The following is a 3702-nucleotide window of genomic DNA, read 5'->3' on the forward strand; positions in this document are numbered from 1 at the left end:
AATGCTTATGTGACGCTTTTCATGGAGCTGTGTAGTCTATTTTATTTATGTTGTACATTAGTGGCACTGCTAAATTGTGCTGCAGAGCAGTTCAAAATTCTAGAGAGTAGAAGTTTTGTTTATATTTGGCGGCCGTGCTGGCTGAGGGTGAGGTGTTTATATATCGATAAGATGTAATACAAACTATGTAGAGTGCCAAATGCTTGCGAACTTCACCCAAAACTACCTGTATTAATCCCTGCAAGGATATGAAGCCAGAAGATTGTTACACTGACACGCGCTTCTGCTTGTCGCCCTTGGGGGCCGGGCGCATAACGGTTAGATCGTTTTAGCAAACATCAGTTTCTGCAGTAAGAGATGAAAATACGCGCTATACGCGATCCCGGACACACGCACGGAAACAAAAAAAAATGTGACGAAGTATTGCAAACATATGTTCGACATGGTATCATTTACCCATCGTGGTCCACGCTACCTCGAGATGAATTTCAGCTCCCACTCGGCCCAGAAAGCGGCCAGTGTACTTCAGATCGGTTAAATTTGTCCTATGCAACAACTTCCCCATTTAAAGTATATTACGGAAGGAACGTACAAAGCGCTACAACGCAAAATTCACCGAGCCGCCGCTGGCGCCCATGCTTCGCGGACCAAACGCCCAAGCCAGCAAATCGACCAGGTACCAGACGGCGCTGCGCATGCAAGATGGCGGCACCCTCGTTGGAATGTTCTGTATATATATATATATATGCTATTTGAAAACGCATCTCCACCACTGTTAAAGCTCCTTCGCGTACAATGGTGGTGTTCCGACTGAAATTCCTACCATGCTGTGATAACACATTGATCTTTAGTTCTGCCATTCACATAGCCATTGTTGCGCTTGTAGTATGGTGACTATCGGCCCTAGGGCCAATAATTGGATTGGCTCTGTGAGGCTGTTTTTTGCAAACGCCATTTCGTATTTTTGAAATTTCCGCCAATATAACACCTACAACGACGCCTTTCCGATGCTCTGACCGGCTGGCATTGCCCTATTGGCGATTGAGCGAGTTAATAAATAAATAGCTCATAAAACTCTAAAGGTGGTCTGTCCCTCAAAGGACTGGGTACAGAGAAAACACATGAAAGTAATTTATGCTCAATGTTGGCATCATCGTGCCAGCGCAGGGGCGGTTAATACTTTCCGACAGTGGCATTTGCTACGAGACACAAAGACGGCAGTGTATTCCTGCCTCCGCAAGCGTACTTCTGCTTGACTGAAAACAAGCTGTTGCTTATACTTCCAGTCATTAGGCCGACGAAACAGAAGCTGTATTGCAGCATCAATTCTTAGCAGGCTCCCCTGAAATAGCTGTGTTCCACCTTGATGTGTTTACTGACGGAATTACAAACAAACGTGCTAAAGTGCTGACATCCACTTCAACGGGATGGGCGTCCCCATTCCATTCTGATCCGATTCTAAGGAATTAAACCTCGTACAAGGTGCATTCCCCTTGATGCTTCGGAATGGCAAAACTTAGCCCATTCCCTCTATTGTTGTAGACGGGGAATTCAATTTCAGTCTTTCAATTCCTCAACGTGATATTGTCTCTCGATGCTCTACAATATTATCGAAGAGCACACCATGAAGCTGATGTCGCCATCTGCGTTAGCAACTGAAAAAATATGGAAAACAATTTACTTGTCACCGAAGATGAGGGGTGGAAGTAGATTGCAGAAACACCTCTTGCAGAAGTGCTCTTTTAATGATCAAGGCGACAGTATTCCGTAACTTTCATTTGCATTTGCAGCATGTTTGAATGGTATGCTCTTACCCCGAGACCGCACAATCAGCTTTTTGTTGCTCCCTACTACGTCTGTTTTTTTGAACAGTCTGTCGGGTGCTATCTTTCTATCAGCTTTGCGCACCATTACACCAGACTAAGTAGCATGCTGTAGGTGACGCAAAGCATCTTAGAAATAGTAAGGTAATTATTTCGTGTGCATTTAACATACTGAGCAGTAGTGCTATACTCCCAGCGGAAAAAATGGCGGGGCTGCGTCACGGAACAGGGTAGCGTTACGGCTACGAAATCCTCCTAAATGTTTTGGAACTACTACACCACACGAAAAGTGCCAATACATAAACTTTCTCATTTTTCTGTGTGCATGTCTACTTTCATTGTTTTCGCTACACATGGCCGCCCGCCCCCCTAATAGGTTTTTTGAAATAAACTACGACGCTTCAATCTATTCAACTTTGGTAACAGAAGCCCATGAGTAACAAAATGAGTAACAGAAGCCTACACAGAAATAATTATTCTAAAGGCGGCACTATAATTGTTGGTTCACCCCAGAGGGCTTTATTGGCTGCAAAATAATACCAATCACCCGTTACACCGTCCTTAATAAAAGAGACGCACCATGAAAGACACCCCCCAAAATAAAATCTTGTGTCCAGGTACTCTGCAGACACCAAAACAGGACCTGATCAGCTGATAAAAAATTGAAAGGAGGTCTTACTACATGAAAAGATTCATTGTGGGGTTTAAGGCACCAAAGGTACGCGTGCATTATAAGGCAGCCAAAAGTGGAGTGCTGCGGATTGCGTTTGACCACCTGGAGAAATTTAACTTTTGCCTCTATTCCCTAACTGGGGGCGTGTTCGCTTTTTCATAGCCATCACAAAAGCGGCCACGGCAATGAAGGACGGAACCCACGTCTTGCTCAGCGCCTCGTACAAGTATAATGGCCCGTTTCCGTGGCGTATCGTCGATTTTTATCGAAACTAAGTAAGACTCCCCCGATGTCGGCCTCTTACGCTTAACACGTGCGCTGCGCCCGCAGAACCCTGACGTTATTTTTGGCCCCTTCTGCTGCTATTACCTCCGTCTCATCATTTTCAGGAATGGAATGGTGGGCTGAGAGGAACATTTGAACATTATCTGCTCTCTGGGGCCGCGCTGAAAGGCAAGTACAAATAGTATGTCGACAAGTTGTTGCTTGCGCCCGGGAGGGCCTTCGAGCTCAACTTGCATACTCAGGTAATGGAGCCTGAAGAGGACATCACGTAGACTCTTGCTCCACCACGGACGTTTGGTGTGTTTAGCAGTAGCATTCGCAGTGTCGGTCTGCAGTAAGAATCAAGGCGCCCTTGCTTTAGTCACTCCCTGCACACGCGGACATTCATTTTTTATGCCCAATAGAGGCCTTGGGCGCAATCCTCCCGCTACACAGACGCCACTCTTTCGGAGGGGCCATTGACATTTGTACTCGAAGGGTTTTGCTTTCGCGTTGCGGAAAAAAACTGTCTCAGCAAGGCTGACAAATGAAGAGAGATGCGGCTTAATACGCCACCGGCTACACTTGCACGGCGAAGAGAGGAAAACTAGTTTATTTTTTCGAGGCGTTTTGTGGTGGGCAGCCGCTGTATGAACAACAAAAACCTCCTTGTTGCATGAGCCTTTGCTATTCGAACCTCCAAAATCTACACGAATTAGTTTTTTAACCACAACGGCAGAGAATATTTTTTAGATGATATCAAAGTATTCCCACATAGACAAATTAAATTATGTCCAGTGAGCTCAACTTTTTGATCGCAACGTGCCTATTGTAACGTACCATCGCCAAGATCATTGGTCGGGTGTCAATATGACATCTGCTTACACTGCGATGGTTCAAGAGCGCGGCCGTTTTGTTGTTCATGCGTTTTAGTCGGTCAGC

Source organism: Haemaphysalis longicornis, unplaced genomic scaffold (genome assembly GCF_048455015.1).
Source record: "Haemaphysalis longicornis isolate Haplotype H1 unplaced genomic scaffold, Haemaphysalis longicornis Haplotype H1 scaffold_13, whole genome shotgun sequence".
NCBI classification, from domain to species: domain Eukaryota; kingdom Metazoa; phylum Arthropoda; class Arachnida; order Ixodida; family Ixodidae; genus Haemaphysalis; species Haemaphysalis longicornis.